The sequence below is a fragment of the Mustela nigripes genome, chromosome X, assembly GCF_022355385.1.
Source record: "Mustela nigripes isolate SB6536 chromosome X, MUSNIG.SB6536, whole genome shotgun sequence".
Lineage (NCBI taxonomy): Eukaryota > Metazoa > Chordata > Mammalia > Carnivora > Mustelidae > Mustela > Mustela nigripes.
In genome coordinates, this window is record NC_081575.1 from 108,115,851 (window position 1) to 108,137,781 (window position 21,931).

Genomic DNA, 21,931 nt, shown 5'->3' on the forward strand with positions numbered 1-21,931 from the left:
CTAATTGCCCTTGATAGTTTAGAATGCTTCTTGAAAGAAAAATAGCAGAAAGCTAATCCACAGGAGGTCTGGAAAACAATTTTCCAGTATTGCCAAGTTTATTTTATGTTACTGGTGTCTGTGCAGGCCACATCAAACATGGTGGGGTGGGGAGTGTGCAGTTAGACAAAACTTAGACAAAACCTAAGCTATCTTCAAAAATCCATGTACCTCAGCTTTCCATCCAGCCTTTCTGAGACTCCGTTTCAGCCACTCCCCTTCCCAATCCCAACTACTTCCCTTTGTGTCGTCCTCACCTGTCTCCTCTTTTAAGCTTTTAACATATACATGTTTATTGAGCACCTGTTGTGTGCCTGGAACTGTACTGCGAGGACGAATGATTCCTATCCTCAAGGTGATCACAGCAAAAGGAAAGACACTGATACATGAAGAAATGATTCTAAAACCTGGGGTAACAGCACTGATGGTGATAAAACCCATATAGAAATCTGAAGAGGGGAACCCAAACCAGCATGAGGGGTGTGTGTTTTGTGATGTGTGTGCGCGTATGTGTGTGCACACACGCCCATGCATGTATCCCCTTATATATGTGTATGTGTGTTCTGCACTGTGGGGGAGATGACAGGCCCTGCCAGTGCCCCCGCCCATATCTCCTGGAACACCTTTGCCATTTTCGTGCACATCAGTTTCAGGCTGCTTTCACTCCCAGCAGCCAGCACTGTGTCTCTTTGTTGAAGGACAGTTCTGAGGCTGTCAGAGCCCATATCGCCTGTGTGCATGCACAGGGAGCTGAACTGTCTGGGAATTTAATTCCCCAGAGGCAGCCCTGTGACCAGCAGGTGTGGGGATAAAGTATACCAGCCCCTTGCGCCTGATCAAGATAACTCTGATGTGTACCCTAACTTGTCTCCAAAAGTCCCCTGTGGGATGGAGCCAAAGTTCATCTCTGTGGTGATTTTGCAGACTTCTTGGTCCTCCTTCCCTTCCCAGTCCCCCTTCCCTATCCCTCTATTAGTTTTTCCAGGGAACCTACTAATAAATGATCACGACACTTCATCTCTTGGCCTATACCTGGGATACCTAGATTAAGACAAAAAGAGTAGAGAAGTCCTTCTTGAGGGTCCGTGTAAACCAGGTCCTGAAGGAATGGAAGAATTTAGCAAGATGAAAGAGATAAGCGTTTCACCCCAAGAGAGGGTAAAAAGGTGGCACCATGGAAGGACTTTGAAGACAACATGAATGAAAGAATGCACATGGAAAACAGCCTGGAATACACAGGGAACTACATCCACAACCCAGAGCATAACGTTTTAGCAAAGGACAGGGCAGTAGCAAGTTGGCAAGCATCACATATTCAAAGGTCTGATGCCCTGGGGGTGGTAGAGCCAACTAGCAACCACTTATCAAATATTCAGAAATTTTCTGCTCAGGGTGTTAAACTCTGATAACTTGAAAGTGGCCGTGATAGGAGTATTTACACTAGAGAAATTGCAATCACTATGAATCATGGCTTGTTTATTTATTTGTTTATTTATTTATTTTAGAGGGGTAGGGAAGGGGAGAGCAAGAGGGAGAGAGAGAATCTTAATCAGGCTCCACACCCACCACAGAGCTCAATGGCAGGGCTTGAGCTCATGACCCTGAGCCAAAATCAAGAGGCAGATGCTTAACTGACTGAGCCATCGAGGCACCAGGGTGTTTTTGTTTGTTTGTTTGTTTGTTTGTTTTTAAATAGAACTGGTTTACCAACACACTACTTTGCTATGCAAAGGAGACTGCTTTTTACTACATAGGCAGTAATGGGGAGGCCACTGACTTTTTAAGGGTTGAGTAATATAGTCAGATTTGTATAGCTCTGTAGACTTTAGAGAAGGAAAAGGGCCTGACCCTAGGCAGCAGTAACAGACATGGAATCTGGGGAATGGAAAGATGAAGGAGTTGGTCCGATTGGATGCAAGAATTGATAGACAGGTTGACTGGGCAGATGGCTGAGCTAGCCTCCGACGGAGCTGGAGAACACAGAAAGAAAAGTTAATTTGGGCAGCAAGTTCATTTCTGGAAATGTTGAATTTCAGAATTCTGAGAGATTAGGCATTCATATATATGGATGTGGAGCATCGGCATGAGGCCCAGACAGATCTGGGAATCTCCACAGCTGCATTCACTTAAGTGAGCCCTGTCTAGGCGCTGCTGGCCAAATCTATTCTCTGCTCCTAGATGAGGCAGTCTCTGTTGCTCAGCCCCTATTCTGTCAGTTTTTACCCACGCTCATAATGCCTTATGCCTCGAGTAGAAAGACACCTCCTCTGAAGGCACGGCTGCTCTGGCCAGCAGGCCCTAGGCGATTCCACCTCTTCTGGATTTATCTCTCTCTCTCTCTGTCAGGACTTCAAGCAAAGGGTCTTAAGATGTCACCTGGAATGCTATTCATGTGGCCCAGCTTGTCTCCTTAGTTGATGACCCTCCTTCCCCAAATACAAGCTTGGGTCATGGAGTCACACATTTATTTTTCAACTCTCGCCCCACTCGGGTGAATTTTCACACCTGGCGCAACAGAGGGAAGGCAACTTTAGTCTCCCTTCTTCAAGTGAGGAATATGATAACTCCACTGTCTGGAGCATTAACCTCCATCTCCCAAGCACCTAAGCTGTTTCCTTTCTAGGACCTAGGGAATCTAAGGAAAATGGTACTCTCGGAGGCTGACCATGACATTTCAGTTTCCTGAGGAAGCTTTGACCTTTACCAACTTCCTTCAGTTCACAACAGGTTATTAACATTTATTCACAGATGTAGATTTCAACCAAATTCCAGAGACATTTCAAGTCATTTTCAAATGAAGTAGCATACTAATACGCTTAATTCCTGTCGGGTCTATCACCTCCAGGCCCCTACCTCAACCGAATAGGAAATTATAAACCAAACACAGACATTTTGAGAATGGATTTTTAAGGCAAGCTTTAGTGCCTGCTTACTCTAAATATATTCATCAAAAGACTTCTGGAAACTGTCATAAATTGATGCTGTTATACTTACATATGAAATTGATCAATTTTCCTAAACTAATAGAGTCCAGACACATTATCATTTGTTAGACAGAATAAAAATGAGAGTTTGCAAAAGTATATAAGTTCAATAATGGTTTCACTGTAAATCTTGAGTTTTATCCTTAATGCTCCTTTTCAGTGTAGCACTGACATTAGGTCGACCAAAGAAAAGCATAAAGGGAAAAAATACTCTAAGAAATGCTTTGTAATGTAGAAGGCTTTCACTTAAAAATCCAAAATCCTCTCACTAAGCATATTTATATAAAGAATTTTTCCATTTGAATTTCTACATTGTTTTTAAACATCTAGAGAAAATGTTTTTAAAAATTCAACACCTAGCTAGCTTTCAAATGGTAGACATTATTTACTTTCATCTCCATACTTAGCTCTAAAATAACTGGATTATTTTTTGCCAACATTTCTCAATACTCTTACATGGGAGCTAAGATAAATCAAGGCAGATTTAATCTCAAAGGGTTCTTCTGGCATTTAGAAGTGGTGAGGAGACTTATTTATGAATCATTATCAACATAAATGGAGATTGCTCTTGGGATACAATCACCTACACAGGATTCACTTAGATAAACATGAAAACGTCAACATATTTGGAGTTTTTCTATATAAGTATACATTACATTAATTTCTAGACTTGTAATATAAGAAGGTAACTTGGATTGGAATGATTCTCAAAAATATAATAGCTTAATATTTGAACTTGAATGAAAGGAACTTATTGATCAACTACAAACTGATTTTGGCTTTAGCTTAAGAATATTTATTTTAAGTAAGGAATAAATTAATGTTTTATTATCACATTATATATACCAGCTTGATGTAGATGTGAGTCTCCTTTTGTTCAAAAATAAAATGAAAAGTCACAAACCAATCCAGTACATAAGGTGAATCATTTCACATTGGGTAAATTATATCTTATTTTTTCATATGTAGAGAATGTTTGAAGAAAAGTGGTAGCTGTGGCATAGTGAAAAGATCATTGGCTTCAGAGCAAACATAGCTGGACTTGAGGGCTGGCACGTTCATTTGTTAAATAAATGGACAAATTAATCTTGCATTTAATTCTGAGCAAGTTTCTTTATATTATCTTTAAATTTTTTATATGTAAAATCTGTGAAGTTTAATATTTATGTTAACATATTTAAAGTTTCTGGCATGATGCCTAAAACATAATAGATGCTCAATAAACAGCAGCTTCCCTGCTTGAACAAAACCATGGCTCCCCATTGCACTCAAATTAATTAGCATGGCTCCAAAGATCTTTCATGATCTGGTGCCTCTTATATCTGATGGCTTTATCTTATAACAAGTCCCTTTTATATACTTTACCAGTGGTCTCCAAAGGAAGGTACACATACACCAGGGGAGATATAATAGACCGTTTTTGTGGCCTACCTGTATCCTTCAGACCTTACTACTTTAGTGTTCACTAGCCAATTCTAAAAGGCAGTGTCTACCCCTCTTTGGGTACTTTCTCCAAAGTTGCAAGTCACTCAGCCCATTCATGCAAAAAGCTGGAAATGAAGATTTATTGCCTCCTTGGAGCAGTCTTCAACCAGTGACTGAAGGTTGTTAAATACCCCAGCTTCATCATCCCTTAGGAGCAACTAGTCTGAGACACCTGTCAAGGACTGTGAAGGTTCTGAGATTTTATCCTGCCTGCAAGGTAGCAGGTTAACCTGCCACAGTTCCCTGGATGCTAACAGAAGACGTGAGTCTATTGGGCCAGAGACAAATGACTTAATGACAGCACAGCAGGCAGCTTGAGCTTCATGTTTCCATTGGTTTCCCTTGATACCCAAATCCCATGGGGGTGATGTGGAGTGTTCTAGGTAGATGCTATGCACAAAATGGGTCTGTGTTGTAGCTGAAGGACTCCCAAGCTTAGGAACCCCCAATCTTGTAAGGGGTTGCTAGCCAGCCTGCCCAACTTTGTCCAAGAGAAATACATTTTCTTTGTTATCCAGTCAGGAAAAAAATTTGTCCTGTATCCCTGGACTAAGACATTATCTCTATATTCCAAGGCTGTTTGCAATGCAAGCATCCTTGAAGACCTAGAACAGGACAAAAGTTGTTACAAGATGTGTAGAAAATCATGGAGAATTGTCCCAACATCATGCTCTAGATCATCACACTTCTCCAGGAAGACTGAGCTCCATAGTGGAGCTTGATAATATTCCCTTGATTGGCTTCCTTCCCTCTTCTAATTTCTCTACTCTCTAACACTGTTTTCTGAGATTGCCTTCCAAATAAATGATTCACAGATACCTGAACAAAATTGGAATGCTACTGGGAAGGAAGAAAAGAGAAAATGGATGATGGATCCATCACCAACAGAACCCACTAAGCCTTACTTAAATTTCTCCTTCAGGTGTTAGAAGCATTTACTTTAGGTATTATAGTTGAGCTATCCTAAGAAAGCAAACAGAACCATCTTGCATTAATTCAAAATACACAGTTTTAATTGAAATGCATCTTCCAGTGTTGCCTGAGCAACTGATTAAATTACCTCATTGGCATAAATTTGTGAGGGAATTCATTTGTCCCAATCATTACCCAGTGAGAGGACCCTGTCAGGGAAGAGAGTAGACTTTATGACGTATTCTATTCTATATGTTCAGAATAGAATTCAGTGACCCTGCCATCCCTCAAGAGAAAAGATTTATTTACTCATTCTATATGGTAGGAGGTTCTTTATTTTTGAGCCACAGTGGTAGGTTCACTTAAATTGCACCTATGTAAAATCCAGAAACACCATGTTTTTCGCTATAGTTGTAGCCACAACAAAAATAAGGATGCTTTCAGTTTGTTTCCCCAGAAGACATCTACCTTTCTCAACTTCCAGTTTTCAACCCTTTTACAATCTTCAGGTTTAGTCGAGGTGTTCTAAATAGCAAGTTGTCTGGGAAGAGCTTCATGACTGCATCTATAAAATTACTGGAGGATATTGGTCTTCTAGTTCATTCTTTCTCCAAGTGTGGTATCTGAACCAGCAACATCAGCATCACCTGGAGGGAGATCCACAGGTCCCACCCGAGACCTACAAATTTGGAAACTTTGGCGGTGAGGCTCAGCCTCTCTTTAACAAGTCTTCCAGATGATTCTAAGACACACTCAAGTGTGAGAACCACTGCTTTAGAGTCTACCCCCAAATCCTAATTCCAGTTGGGAATTCCATAACTTCTAAGTCAAGGAAAACAGGTACCAGCAGCTTGATCATATAAAACCAGCCTTCCATTGTGGAGAGGGTAGATTATCTCAGAGATTATATATTAAAGTCTGTGAACTAGAACATGGATATTGAATCATCCAGTTTTCACCTACTCCTTTTAGCAAGCACTTCAAGTTGTTTTGTTTTGAGTTTTGCTGTTTTGGGGGGCCTTTTTTATATTTTAGAAAACTGACATTACTCTCATTTCATAAAGTGACATTCATATCTTCAAAAAGGTCTTTCCTGATTAACCCCATTCTGCTTTGATGTGACATTTTACTTTTACTTGATCTCCTTTTAAGATTTGCATATCTGGGGGCACCTGGGTGGCTCAGTGGGTTAAGCCGCTGCCTTCGGCTCAGGTCATGATCTCAGGGTCCTGGGATCGAGCCCCGCATCGGGCTCTCTGCTCAGCAGGGAGCCTGCTTCCCCCTCTCTCTCTCTCTCTGCCTGCCTCTCCATCTACTTGTGATTTCTCTCTGTAAAATAAATAAATAAAATCTTTAAAAAAAAAAAAAGATTTGCATATCTGTTTTGCATGGCATTATTCTTCATTCAAGCCACATGCTTTGAAAATCTCTCTGAGTAGGTTACATCCATCTGTCAGGCTAGAGCTCATGGGCACAGACTATGATTTTGTCTCATCTCCTTGGAATTTATTTGGTCTCCCTGCCTATGTAGGTCAATGCTATGCCAACCAAACAGTGATGTGTGTGTGTGTGTGTGTGTGTGTGTGTGTGTGTGTGTTGGCACTACAAGTCTTAAAAAAGGAAAGAAAAAGAATGAAGATAAACTATCCAAACTGTCCTTAAGGCATGCATTCAGGATCAAGTTACTCCAAATTCCCTACCATCTTCGCAGTGCCCAGCCCTCATCATCAACAATGAATGAAATACACTTAAGAAGTCAATGAGGCAAATTATCTTCCAACTGATGAGCCAGAAGAAATAGCCAGCTCCTGTGTCGTGACCACACATACCAGTATCTGAATCATGGCTGCACTGGTGAGGCTAGGGTGACTAAACACCCCAGTCTGCCCAGGCATGAGCGCTTTTCTGGGGTGCAGGCCTTTTAGTGCTGAAACTGGACAATTCCGGGTCACCTTAGCTGAGGCATCTAAGTCAGAGAACAATTACAGTTAGTAGGCACAACTTTCACATCATACTCTCCCCACTACTCAGGCCAACTATCCAAAAAGACAATACCATGGTAAGACTTCCTCAGTCCTCTAATGCCAACACCATCCAGGGTAGCCCTGGAAAAAACTGTATAGAGTATAAAATATTCAGCCTCCCCAGCATCCCCATTTTATAGCTTTCCTCACATTGCTGCCCTTCAAGTGGCCCCCAGCTCTCTGAGCCTTCCACCTGCTGCTTCCTTGCCCCCTGCTACCACCAATCTTGCCCACAAGAGATTTCATCCACAGGAAGTTTCAAAGACTGATTAACAGAGCAGTGGCTGTCAAACTTCACCACAGATTAAAAACATTCAGGGTGTTTTTTGAAAGCACTAATGCCTGACTCCTACCAAGTAAAATATAGATTTAATTGATCTTGGGCAGATCCAGGCATTGGTATTTTTTTTTAAAGTTCCCTTGATGACTCTAATCAGCAGCTAGGGTCCAGAACCACTGGTTTGAAACAGGTGTTCTCAAATGTGGCTGTACATTGGAATCACTGGGAAGGGTTAAAAACTGTATCTGGGTCCCACCCCCAGAGACTCTTATTTAACGGGTCTTGGGCATGGTATGGACTTCTGGATTGGTAAAACAAAACAAAACAAAAACTCTCCAGGAGATTCTAATGTGCAGCCAAGTTTGAGAACCACTGATCTGACCTCGCCACTACCCACCAGCCACTCTACCTGGAATCTAACTAGAATGTTGACCCATGCGGGGGTGCCTGGGTTGCTCGGTCAGCTGAGCTCAGAGGCTCTTGATTTTGGCTCAGGTCATGGTCTCAGGGTTGTAGGATCCAGCCCTGCATTGGGCTCCATGCTTGTCCCTCTCCCTCTGCTCCTTCCCCTGCTCGAGCTTGCGCTCTCTCTCTCTCTTTCTCTCTCTCTCTACTATAAACAAAATTTTAAGAATTCAGACCCATGGGCCCCACCCTAGGCCTCTTGAAACCAAATCTGCAGTTTCACAAGATCCCAGGTAATTCATGCACATGTTAGAGTTTGAGAAGCTCTGGTTTGGAGTGTTACCCTCTCCCAGAGCATTTCACAAGAAACTAGACTCTTAACCAAAAGAATTCTCCTGCAAGAATTTCAGGCATCAGCCAAAAGGTAGAAAAGCATTTTGGTGAAAGGAGGGTTTCCCCAGTCCTCTGAGTCATGTCCCCAGAAGCAGATACCTCCTCCTCCTCCTCCTCATAAGAACATTCTGGTACTATTAAATGTCAGCTGCAGATATACATCTGGCTATGAATCAACCAAGAGGGAAACAGACACTGAGGAGGGTTGTCACTGGTCTGTGTGCTTCCTGGAAATGGCCAGCAGAGTTCAGGAACTGGAACCGATATGAAAGTTATCCAGGAGCTCTGTTACTTTAAAAAGAAAGAGGGCGCTTTTTCGCAACGGGTTTGCCGCCAGAACACAGGTGTCGTGAAAACCACCGCTCATCCTAAACCAGAATGGGGAAGGAAAAGACTCATATCAACATTGTTGTCATCGGACACGTAGATTCGGGCAAGTCTACCACTACTGGTCATCTGATCTACAAATGTGGTGGGATCGACAAAAGAACTATCGAAAAATGCGAGAAGGAGGCTGCTGAGATGGGAAAAGGCTCCTTCAAGTATGCCTGGGTCTTGGATAAACTGAAAGCTGAACGTGAACGTGGTATCACCATTGATATCTCCCTGTGGAAATTCGAGACCAGCAAGTATTACGTGACCATCATTGATGCTCCAGGACACAGAGACTTTATCAAAAACATGATTACAGGCACATCCCAGGCTGACTGTGCTGTCCTGATTGTTGCTGCTGGTGTTGGTGAATTTGAAGCCGGTATCTCCAAGAACGGGCAGACCCGTGAGCATGCCCTTCTGGCTTACACACTGGGTGTAAAACAACTAACTGTTGGTGTTAAGAAAATGGATTCCACCGAGCCACCCTACAGCCAGAAGAGATACGAGGAAATCGTTAAGGAAGTCAGCACCTACATTAAGAAAATGGGCTACAACCCTGACACAGTAGCATTTGTGCCAATTTCTGGTTGGAATGGTGACAACATGCTGGAGCCAAGTGCTAATATGCCTTGGTTCAAGGGATGGAAAGTCACCTGTAAAGATGGGAATGCCAGTGGAACCACACTGCTTGAAGCTCTGGATTGCATTCTGCCACCAACTCGTCCAACTGACAAGCCCTTGCGTCTGCCTCTCCAGGACGTCTACAAAATTGGTGGTATTGGTACTGTCCCTGTGGGCCGAGTGGAGACTGGTGTTCTTCAGCCTGGCATGGTGGTCACCTTTGCTCCAGTCAATGTTACAACTGAAGTCAAGTCTGTTGAAATGCACCATGAAGCTTTGAGTGAGGCTCTTCCTGGGGACAATGTGGGCTTCAATGTCAAGAACGTATCTGTCAAAGATGTTCGTCGTGGCAATGTGGCTGGTGACAGCAAAAATGACCCACCCATGGAAGCAGCTGGCTTCACAGCTCAGCTGAACCATCCAGGCCAAATTAGTGCTGGATATGCACCTGTGCTGGATTGTCACACAGCTCACATTGCTTGCAAGTTTGCTGAGCTGAAGGAGAAGATAGATCGTCGTTCTGGAAAAAAGCTGGAAGATGGTCCCAAGTTCTTGAAATCTGGTGACGCGGCCATTGTTGATATGGTTCCTGGCAAGCCTATGTGTGTTGAGAGCTTCTCTGACTATCCTCCTCTGGGCCGTTTCGCTGTTCGTGACATGAGACAGACGGTTGCTTGGGTGTCATCAAAGCAGTGGACAAGAAGGCAGCTGGAGCTGGCAAGGTCACCAAGTCTGCCCAGAAAGCTCAGAAGGCTAAATGAATATTATCCCCAATACCTGCCACCTCAGTCTTAATCAGTGGTGGAAGAACGGTCTCAGAGCTGTTTGTGTCAATTGGCCATTTAAGTTTAATAGTGAAAGACTGGTTAATGATAACAATGCATCGTAAAACCTTCAGAAGGAAAGGAGAATGTTTTGTGGACCATTTGTTTGTGTGTGTGTGTGTGGCAGTTTTAAGTTATTAGTTTTTAAAATCAGTACTTTTTAATGGAAACAACTTGACCAAAAATCTGTCACAGAATTTTGAGACCCATTAAAACAAAAGTTTAATGAGAAAAAAAAAAAAAGAAGAAAGAAAGAAAGAGGGCACCTGGGTGGCTCAGTGGGTTAAGCCTCTGCCTTGGGCTCAGGTCGTGATCCCAAGGTCCTGGGATCGAGCCCCGCATCGGGCTCTCTGCTCAGTGGGGAGCCTGCTTCCTCCTCTTTCTCTGCCTGCCTCTCTGCCTACTTGTGATCTCTGTCTGTCAAATAAGTAAATAAAATCTTTTTTTTAAAAAAAAGAAAGATAGATAGATAGATAGATAGATAGATTTGAGGAGAATGGGCCCTGTGCCCTATGGAAAGCAAAGTGTATGAGTTTGAGGAGTTGGTAGAGGGTGTGACACAAAAGAATAGCATTATAGAGATGGAAATTAACCCAAATTTGAAATTTTATGTGTATCAGTGGGCAAGTTAGCAAAGGCTTCTAACACTAAATACTACAAAGGATACTAAAACAAGAACCAAAGCAGAAAATGGTAGTGACCTTACTTAAATAATGATTAAACATTATTTAATATAATTCCTTTGTTTCGTGCTGAGCAGTCAGAGTTGAAGGGTTTCCAAACGTCTAAGCTGCACCTCCGTTATAATGCGCTCCCATTCACTCCCTCTCTGTTTGGACATATTCAGAATTACAGCCCATTACCCATAGGGACTGGTGAGGGGTGAAAAGGAAGAGGACTGCTCTGAATCATCCCCCAGTAGCTTTTGTCTAAAAGACCCCATTAAGGAGCAAGGGGTAGCCAAAGTCCTCTACAGAACCAGGAGCTGGGAAGGAGATGTCTACACAACTGGATACACCCTGTTTGGTCTTCGGCAGAGGCCTCCTTCTGGGCCAAGTATACCAATTCTTATACCCAAGATCCAATCACAGGATAGTTAACACAACTCATTCCAGGTTCTTAAGTATCTCAGTAATAGCCAAGAGGAAAAGGCTGCCTCTGAGACAGTTGTCAAACAGGAGGCCGGCATACTGAATCCCAGCAGTGTGGGCAGTGAGTTTCACAAGGATCAAGAGCAAAATCAACTTTGTGTATTCAAGAATCCAAGGGAGAGTAGACACCACACTGGAGCTACCACTGATAACCCATCCATTTAAACATATCTGACAAAGCAATACTTCTGACTAGCCCCATCACCTAGGTAGGTACTCAGCAGTTACTATGAATCTTTATAGCAACACAATAATGCAATCATTTTATATTAGCATGGGCATCCCTAGGGAGCTCGTTAGCAATGTACACTCTAGGCCCTACCCCATACCCGATGAATCAGAATCTGCATTTTACCAAAGTCCCTAGGTGATTCATATGCTCGTGGATGTTTAAGAAACACAGATTTAAAAAAAGAAAAAGAAGAAAGAAAGAAAGAAATATCTAGAACAGTGAATATCACTTCCAGCTGTGCATTTGAATTACCTAGGGAGGTTCTCAAAGGTTAGCTATCCGGGCCCCACCCTAAACTAATTAAAGCAGCCTTTGGGAGTGGAACGGAGCGGTGCCTCCACCTTGTGTTTTAAAAAGCTCCCCAGTTGAGGTGCCTGGGTGGCTCAGTGGGTTAAAGCCTCTGCCTTGGGCTTAGGTCATGATCCCAGCTCCTAGGATCCAGCCCCACTTCGGGCTCTCTGCTCTGCAGGGAGCCTGCTTCCACCTCTCTCTCTGCCTACTTGTGATCGCTGTCAAGTAAATAAATAAAATCTTTAAAAAAAAAAAAAAAGCTCCCCAGTTGTCTCTGATAGTCAGTTTTAAAAGCTGCTGATGGGATATGTAGGTGAAGAAGCAGGGCCTGTTTCAAGGTCTTTCTCCACCCCCTCCCTCTTCCTCCCTCTCTTCTCTTTCTTCCCATAAAATATTGGCCTCATAAGTATGTTAATTAAATTCACAATTAAAAATTAAAGTGCTTTTCCTTAAGCAGCCACATGGGTATGACATGAACCTGTGTCCCTGCACATTATTGCTTCATGCTCCTTCAGTAGATAGAGACAAAAAACTGTCTTACTGGCTCTACCCAGAAATCCCCTGTTTCTTCCCTTCTAGAAATATATATAATACACACACACACACACACACACACACACACACACAGTCAGCTATAAAAAAGAAATCTTTCATTTGGGGACAACATGGATGGACCTAGAGGGCATTACGCTTACAGAAATAAGTCAAACAGAGAAAGACAAATAACATGATTTTCCTTATATCTGGGATCTAAAAATACAAAATAAATAAACAAACAAAATGAAACTCATGGATACAGAGAATAGTACGATAGTTACCAGAGAGGAGGGTTATTGAGGGGTGAGCTGAATGGGCAAAGGGGTTAAGAGGTGCAAAGTTCCCATCATAAAATACCTAAGTAATGGAGACGTAATGTACCGCAAGGTGACTACAGTCAGTAATATCGTTGTGCACATTCAGACTTGCCAAGAGAGTAAATCTTTAAAGATCTCATCACAAGAAAAAAATTGTATGGTAAGGAATGGTGACTAGATTCATTGTGGTGATCATTTCACTGTGTACACAAATATCAAATCATTATATTGTATACCTGAAACTAATAAAATGTTGTATGAAAATTTTTTATATTTAATTTTTTTCATCATGGTAAGTGTACTTTTTTTTAAATGTATTCACTCTTTTTTTTCTTTATTTTTTTCTATATTTTTTTAATTTATTTGACAGAGATCACAAGTAGGCAGAGAGGCAGGCAGAGAGAGAGGAGGAAGCAGGCTCCCTGATGAGCAGAGAGCCTGATGCAGGGCTTGATCCCAGGACCCTGGGATCATGACCTGAGCTGAAGGCAGAGTCTTTAACCCACTGAGCCACCCAAGCGCCCATAAGTGTACTTTTTAATACCCATCCTCAGTTTGTTTTCTACAGTTAAGAATCTCTCTTTTGGTTTGTCTCTTTTTTTTTTCTTTGCTCATTTGTTTTGTTTCTTAAATTCCACATATAAATGAGACCCTATGGTATTTGTCTATTTATGACTGACTGACTTCACACAGCATTATATTCCTTACCTCTATCCAAGTTGTTGATTTCCTTCTTTTTATGGCTGAATAATATTCTAATTGTATATAAGCCACTTCTTATTCATCCATTCACCTATTGATGGACACTTGGGCTGCTTCCATAGTTTGGCTATTATAAATAATGCTGCAGTAAACATAGCAGAGCATGTATCCCTTTGAATAAGTGTTTTTTGTATTCTTTGGATAAATACTCAGTGGAAGATTGCTGTATCGTAGGGTAGCTCTATTTTTAACTTATTGAGGAACCTCCATACTGTTTTCCACAGTGGCTGCACCAGTTTGCATTCCCACCAACAGTGCATCTATATTCATGAGAGATATTGGCCTGTAGTTCTTTTCTGTTGTTGTATCTTTATCTGCTTTTGGTCTCAAGGTAATACTGGCCTCACAGAATGAATTTCCTTCCTCTTCTATTTTTTGGAATCCTTTGAGAAGACTATGTATTAACTCTTCTTCAAATGTCTGGTAGAATTCACTTGTGAACCCCTCTGGTCCTGGACTTTTGTTTTCTAGGAATTTTTATTTACTGATTCAATTTCATTGCTAATGATTGGTCTGTTCAAATTCTCTGTCTCTTCCTGCTTTAATTTTGGTAGGCTATATGGTTCTAGAAATTTATCCATTTCTTCTAGGTTGTCCAGTTTGTTGGCATAACGGTTTTCATAATATTCTGTGACAATCATTTGTATTTCTGGAGTGTTTGTTGTTATTTCTCCTCTTTCATTAGTAATTTTGTTTGAGCCCTCTTTCTTTTTTATGAGTCTTGATAGAGGTTTATCGATGTTCTTGAGCTTTTCAAAGAACCAGCTCCAGGTTTCATTGATCTGTTCTATTGGTTTTTAGTTTCTCTATCATTTATTTCTGTTCTAATCTTTATTATTTCATTCCTTTTTCTAGGTTTGGGTTTTGGGTTTTCTTCTTTTTTTAGCTCCTTAGGTAAAAGGTTAAGTTGTTTATTTGAAGTTTTTCTTGTTTCTTGAGGAAGGCATGTGCTGTTCTAAACTTCTGTCTTAGAATTGCATTTGCTTCTTCCCAAAGATTTTGGATAGTTGTGTTTTTATTTTCATTTGTTTCCCAGTAAGTTTTTATTTCTTCTTTAACTTCTTAGTTGACCCATTCATCGCTTAATACCATGTTATTTAGCTTCCATGTATTTGTGCTCTTTCCAGATTTTTTCTTATGGCTAAGTCCTAGTTTCATAGCGTTGTGGTCGGAAAAAGGCGCATGGTATGACTTTGGTTTTTTAATTTGTTGAGACTTGTTTTGTGTCCTAACGTGATCTATTCTGGAAATTGTTCCATGTGCACTTGAAAGGAATGTGTGTTCTGCTGTTTTAGGATGGAAAGTTCTGATTACGTCTGTTAGATCCATCTGGTCCAGTGTGTCATTCAAAGCCACTGTTTCCTTGTTGACTTTCTGTTTGGATGCTCTGTCCATCAATGTAAGTGGGGTGATCAAGTCCCCTACTATTATTGTATTCCTCTGAATTATTTATGTTTGTTATTAACTGTTCTATGTATTTGGGTGCTCCCACACAGGGTGCACAAATATTTACAACTCTTGTATCCTCTTGTGGGATTGTCCCATTTATTATTATATAGTGTCCTTCTTTTCCCTTGTTACAGTCTTTGTTTTAAAGTGCATTTTGTTCAATGGTATTGTTACCCTGCCTTTCTTTTGGCATCCATTTACATGATAGATGCTTCTCCAACCCCTCACTTTCATTCTGGAGGTGTCTTTTGGCCTGAAATAAACCTCTTGTAGGCAGCATATAGATAGGTCTTATTTTTTATCCACTCGGTCACTTTTGTCTTTTGAGTGAAACAATTAATCCATTTACATTTGAATTAATTATTGATAGGTATGTATTTATTCCCACTTTGTCTCCTTTTTTTAAGATGTTATTTATTTTTTGACACAGAGAGAGAGAGAAAGAGGGAGAAAGCAAGCACAAGGAGGGGGAACAGCAGGCAGGGGAGAAGCAGACTCCCCTCTGGGCAAGGACCCTGATGCGGGGCTCCATCCCTGGACCCTGGGATCATGACCAGAGCTGAAGGCAGACACTTTACCTACTGAGCCACCCAGGCACTCCCCTGCCCCCATTTTGTTACTTGTTTTGTGGTTGTTTCTATAGATTGTCTCTGATCCTTTATTTTTGCTTTTGTGTTTTTTACTTTTCATACTCTCCCTTATGGTCTTCCTTTCCAGGCCCCTTTAATATTTCTTCTGAGGCTGATTAAATGGCCATGAATTCTTTAACTTTTATTTGTCTGAGAAACTCTTTATCTTTCCTCCTATTCTGAATGAACAATAGCCATGCTGGACAGAATAATTTTGCCTGTAGATTCTTCCTTCTCAGCACTTTGAATATGTCATGCCATTCTCTTGTGGCCTGCAAAGTTTCTGCTGAAAAATCAGCTAATAGCCTTATGCGGGAGTGGGATTTCCCTTGTATGTGCCTATCTTATTTACCTTTGCTACTTTTGAAATTTTCTTTGTTGCTACTTTTTGCCATTTTAATTTTTATGTGACTTGGTGTGGATATCCTTGGGCTGAATTGGTCGAGGCGGCGGGGGGGGTGGGGGGGGTGGGGGGGGGGGGGGGGGGGGTGGGGGCGTTCTCTTTGCCTCCTGGATCTAGATATTTGTTTCTTTCCCCAGGTTAGAGAAATTTTGAGCTATTTCTTCAAATAAATTTTTCGGCCCTTTATCTCTCCTTCTTCTGAGATCCCTATAATGTGGATGTTAATATATTTGATGAAGTCACTGAGTTCCCTAAGACTATCCTAAATCTGCATACTTTTCTTTTCTCTCCTTTTCTCAGCTTGTTTACTTTCCATTACTCTGTCTTCCAGGTCATTAATTCATTCCTCTTCTTCATCTAGCATGCTATTTATTCCATCAAGTGTATTTTTTATTTCATTTATTGTGTTCTTGAACTCTGATTAGTTCTTTTTTTTATCTCTGTGTAAAAAGATTCCCTGGTGTCCTCCACTCTTTTATCCAGTCCAGTGAGTATCTTCATGATCATTACTTTAAATTCTCCATCAGACATATTACTTATATCTGTTTTGCTTTGGTCTCTTGCTGTGGTTTGGTCCTATTCCTTCATTCGGGAGATGTTTCTCTGTCTCTTCATTTTGTCTGACCTTGTATATCTGTTTCTCTGTGTTAGAAAAGTCGGCTACTTCTCTTGCTCTTAAGATTAATAGGCTTATGAAGAGGAGCTCCTGTAGTGCCCTGCATTACAGTGTCCCTTATTTCCCAGGATCTGTTGCTTCAGGGAGTGTCTTCTAGAGAGTGTGTTGCATGTGCTCTACTGTTGAGTCTTGGCCTCTTCTTCCTTTGGTCCAGTTGTTTGCAGAGTCTCTCTTTGCCTATTGCGGGCAGCAAGGTGTAGGGTGGTCAGCGTGTGAATGGAGACCTGCCCCCATAGCTTTTAGAACTGAGGTCTCACAAAATGCACAAGTCAGGAGATGTGGTGTTGGCACGGTTTGCACCCCTTCTGGGGAAAGGGCCCAAAGAGCTGGGACTCAGGACAGCATGACTAAGAAGGGCAGATTCACCGAATCACAGGGGCAGGGCTTGGTATAAGCAAGTTAAGAAAGGAGTGTGGCTGCCCCACTGGTTCCCACAGGTGGCCTTTTCTTTCGCTGGAACAGAGAGGGAAATGGTGCCTGTCCGCTCCTTTGTTCCTGGAGGAGTCTTCTCATGATGCCTGTCTCTCCTGGCCAGGTTCTGGGATGAGCAAATCACTCTCCCTCCTGTCTGCCCCCTGGTGTTTTCCAAACTACTGGTTCAACACTGTATCTACATGGGCTGTTTTTCAGTTGTCTCTTAAGGGCATGGACTCTGCTTCCTAAGGCCTTCCAGGCTCTCCCAGAGCAGAGCTGACTGATTTTTAAAATTCCAGGGTTTTCATCCTCCTGGTTTTAAGAACTCATGGAATTCAGCCCCCTCACTTTGAAAGGCAAATATTATAGAGAATCATCCTCCTCATTCATGGGATACCCAGTATGAAATTCTGTTTTCCACCTTTTCTACACCACAGTCTCCCACCCCACCATGGATAGCCATAGTCTGTTCTGCTCCCAGGCTCCATCTTCACCCTTCCTACCTTCTTCAGTGTGGCCTCTTCCCCGTCTTTAGTTGTGAAGTTTGTTCCGCCAGTTTGGGGACCATTCCTGGTTTATTTATGCTGGTATGAATGTTATCTAGTTGTATCTATGGGATGAGGCAAACTTAGGGTGATCCTACTCTGTCATCTTCCCTGTTACGTGGCAATTATACCTCAAAAAAACTAAGAGTTATGCTGCCAGAAGCTAAGGAACTACCAGAAGCTAGGAGAGAAGCCCTAGAACAAATCCCTCCCTAGCACTGTCACAGGAAGCATGGCTCTGCCAACACCTTGATCTTAGACTTGCAGTCTTCAGACAATAAATTCCTGTTGAAGCCACCCAGTTTGTGGTACATTGTTATAGCAGCCCTAGTAAATGAATACATATTTATAATTATTTTTGGCAGCCTCATTCCTGACAACCATGCAGTTAACTTAGTGGTATGACTAAATAAATGATAGGAATAGAACCAGGGGAGGCACTCAAACTGGAAACATTCTGTCACATGTCCACACAGGAATTATAGGGTTATATTTCTGGCAAATCATCACCTTCAAAAAGCTTACATCTCCTGTTTTGGTCAACCTCTATGCACAGTATTGACTACCCTATAGGTTTTCAATAAATCTGTATTGGCTACCTGCACAGCCATGCCCACAGCAATTGCAAAAAACTGAACAAGAAGCCAGGATAGGGACTGTGTAAGAATGACTCAAGCTACAAGTTGCTGTCAATTAAAAGTCTGAGTAAAGGTACAGCGAAATCATGTTCATATACTCCCTACCTTTTGGTGTTATTATATAATCATAGACTTTTAGACCATACTTCCAAAATATTTTGTTACAGTCCTACAAAAGCTTCAGGTGAACCCAGGTCCAAGCAATTTAACCACAATTATTCTGTGGTGAATTAAGCTCCTTGGAGATTTGTTTGTGATAAGTCAAAAGAATATAATTTTACAGCCATTTATGCCTACCTGCCAGAATTCATTCTTTTATGTGCTTTAATAATAAATTAAAATTATTTTAAAAGCTATTTGAGCTACCCATTTTTAAATGACAACTAGCTAACAATCCTCTCTAGAGACAGCATTCTCCAGGCTCCCATGAAAACATCTGTGAAGACAGAATATATATACACACTCAAGCCTTGCTTAGTTGTTTTCTCCCCTTTTTCCTAGCCTGCTTCCCTCACTTCCTTTCTATATAAATTGTATAAAGAACCATCCCTGTCACAGTTCAATAATTCCTGTTAAGAACAATCTACAGTGAGCATATATTATTTTAATGATACTTGCATTTCAAAAGTTAAGGTTTATCTTTTCAGAAAGGATAGAGCAGCAAATATGGAAGGCAAGAGGATAGACAGACACAAAAGTACCCCTGAAGTAATAATCATAAGTACTGGCTAGACCTAAACTGTCCTCTTTGTCTTATTAAAATTCAAAAATTCATGAATATCTAAAGGACTTGTATTAACAACTCGTGTTTAAATTTTAATTGAATTAACAGTGAAAAAACAGTTCATTCCCACCACCCCAAATAGTTGTTTTTAATAAATATCAATTCACTGATTGTTTTCACAATTCCAAAACATAAAAACTACATAAAGTTGTTGAAGATAACAGCAGCCCAGTAGGATGTGTTCGAGAAGCTGCTCCTCAGGTCTTCCCAGGTTGTTTTTCTGGCTTTTGCCAAAGTCACTAGGGAGATTCTCCTGTCATCTCAGCAGCAGCCAGGGTCTCGTAAGATTTTAATTTTAAAACACCTGTATGGAAAAGAATAAAATAAAATCCAGACACCTTAATTAGGTTTACATTTGCAAAACTCCCTTGTTAGTTTTCCATTTAAGAACTTTGTGAAAATATTTTTAGTCATGTACAAAATGAAAAGAACTAGGAGGGTAATTATAGCATGAAATTCCAGTTTGTCTCTAGGTTGAATACAAGGTGACTTGATCTAAAGCAATTCAAAAGAAGGTCATCCAGTGTTATGCAGGCTGTCTTTATCAGACATTCTGTCCTATATTTCTGTCATTCTATTTCCAAAAGATATTTTATAAAATAATCATAAAAGGGTGGTATCTAAGGAAACAATATTGCATCTGTTTTTAAAAATATAAGAATGAGCAAACTCATTTCAATTAGTTTGGAGAACAAATGCATTGAAATTATATTTGCTTAAGTTTGACTTTAGGGGGACACCTAGGTGGCTCAGTCAGTTAAGCATCTGCCTTTGGCTCAGGTCATGGTCCCAGGGTCCTGGGATCAACTCCCACATCAGGCTCCTTGCTCAGCAGAGAGTAAGCTTCTCCTTCTGCCTGCCATTCCCCCTGCTTGTGCTCTCTCTCTCCAACAAATAAATAAATAAAATCTTTTTTAAAAAGTTTGACTTTAGAACCATGTATATATATATATATATATATATATATATATATATATATATATATATTTTCTATAAAACAAAATTAAATTTAAAAGCAATTCTTTTAAAATTTTCAAAAGTAAAATGACATGAATGAACATAACTATGTACTGAATTGGTATTATAACTGAACAAAAAAAAACTATTTCAAGTAAATTTAAGGCACAATAATCTGATTCTACATCCCTAGCTAGATAGCGCTTAATGCCCCCCCAAAAAAAACCTAGTTAAATTCAAATTTCAGATAAGCAACATATCATTTGTCGAATTTGTCCCAAATATTGGATCGAACATACATACACTAAAAATACTTATACTAATATAAATAATCATTATTTTTCTGAATTTCCAATGTAACTGGGCATCCTGTTTATTTATCTTGCAACCTACCAACATTGGGGGAAACTGGGTAAAGGATATGCAGGATTTCTCTGCACCACTTTTGCAACTCCTGTGAATCTATAAAGATTTCAATTTTTTTTAATTTAGAGGATAGATTTTGAGAAATAGTTAATTCATGAAATGGAAATCTACATCTCTCAAACTACCTATAGCTGAAAAAAATGATACCTAGAATATTTTTTTAAGAGTAAATACAAAGAGACACTAGTCCCAGGGTAAGACCTGACATGAAATTATTTAACATAAAGGTAAGATGAACTGTGGGCTTAAGAAGCTGTTATTTACAGGTGAATGTGCCACTGCTAGCTAACTGAGAAAGTAGGGAGAGAGAAAGAAGTCATTTCTCTGTCCATGGTGCTAAATTAACAATAAAGAAAACTTTATTTCAATCCAATACAAATATATCTTAGTTTAAATCACACCTTACATCATTGTGAAAAGCATGAATTGATCATTTTTTTCCTGTAGAAAATCCTACAGACCTAAATTGCATAAAAGCCAGTAACAGCAGAAAGTGAAAGTTGGGAATATAAAAAAAAATCTCTTCCAGAAAAACAAACACTGTTTCTTATCATTGATACAGTTTTTTCTTCAATTGAGGAATTGTTTTTATAGAATATCAAGCTGTTTACTCTGAGTCATTTTGACACCAACCTGAAGTAGAGAAGAAAAAATAGCAATGCCCTCCTTCCTAATCTCAGTCACATTTTCAATTTGTGAAAAAAAAAAAATGAAGAATTGACTTTCTTTTTCGAGGGTTTGGGGGAGGGAGATAAGGTAAGAAGGAGAGAGTACTATGAGAGTGGACAAAAATATCACAGCACCAGAACACATGGTGAGTGGGTAGAGTGGGAGAACACTACAGAAATGGATATGTATGACCTCACCCTGAGCATCCCTAAAATATCATGTAAAATTGGAAGGATTAACAGCTTATTCAACACTGTGTGTACAGATGCACAGAGCAGACCAAGAGCTCAGTAATCATTCCCTGCCTGTCAGATTCTTCATTGAAAACTGGTGCTTAAAATTTAAGATAGTTTTGCTCAGATAATTAAGAATATGTTTTTAAAGTATATGTTCCACCTAGCAATATGCCTTAAACAGGTTTCTCCTCTAGAAACCAGTGTAGCCAACTCCCCCACTGCATATATGGGTACTACTTTGCAGAAAACCAGCCGAGAGGGAAAGAGTCAACAGCTTTCATGGTAAACATCATGCAAAAATTTAAACCATAAAAGTTTATGGTAAATAACACACACCTCAGCTACAAAAACCTTATACTCAATTTGGAGAGAAGAGAAAACCATACAAAATTTAAAACTTCATTTAAGAAATTTGAGATTTGAGGGGCGCCTGGGTGGCCCAGTGGGTTGGGCCGCTGCCTTCGGCTTGGGCC

The 21,931-nt window shown here is 40.5% G+C and overlaps 1 long non-coding RNA gene and 1 pseudogene across 1 annotated transcript in view; one reads left to right on the forward strand and one right to left on the reverse strand.

Annotated features, from left to right (window-relative positions):
* The first annotated feature begins 8,828 nt into the window (after nt 1-8,828).
* LOC132006917 (elongation factor 1-alpha 1-like) lies at nt 8,829-10,562 on the forward strand (annotated as a pseudogene).
* Nucleotides 10,563-19,251: 8,689 nt separating this feature from the next.
* Nucleotides 19,252-21,931, reverse strand: part of LOC132007319 (uncharacterized) — a 34,985-nt gene continuing 32,305 nt past the window's right edge. Inside the window, exon 3 of the long non-coding RNA XR_009401305.1 lies at nt 19,252-19,474. This is a non-coding gene — a long non-coding RNA (uncharacterized LOC132007319). The remainder of the gene's footprint in view (nt 19,475-21,931) is intronic.